Below are 302 nucleotides of genomic sequence, written 5' to 3'. Positions count from 1 at the left end.
GTTACCGTCACGTATAATCTCAGTTACGGCACAAATCCAATCCACAGCCCATTGGACATAACACTGGCTTCATGAGTGTAAAGACTTGTGCCCAATAACTGCCACTTCTGTGAAAGGTCGACAACACAAATATTCCCTGCGAAGTGGATTCACACACGAGGCCTCAACCGCACAGCAACGTCATACGTGGGCTCATGGGTAAACAAAAAACACTCGAGATGCGCAACGTAACATCTCACCCGTAATTATCAAATAAACATAAATATTCTTATTTTTCATATACCTATCATACTAATGATACA

The sequence above is a fragment of the Penaeus monodon genome, chromosome 32, assembly GCF_015228065.2.
Source record: "Penaeus monodon isolate SGIC_2016 chromosome 32, NSTDA_Pmon_1, whole genome shotgun sequence".
Taxonomy (NCBI): Eukaryota; Metazoa; Arthropoda; class Malacostraca; order Decapoda; family Penaeidae; genus Penaeus; species Penaeus monodon.
The sequence above is the reverse complement of the archived record's forward strand: the minus strand, read 5'-3'. Positions refer to the sequence as shown.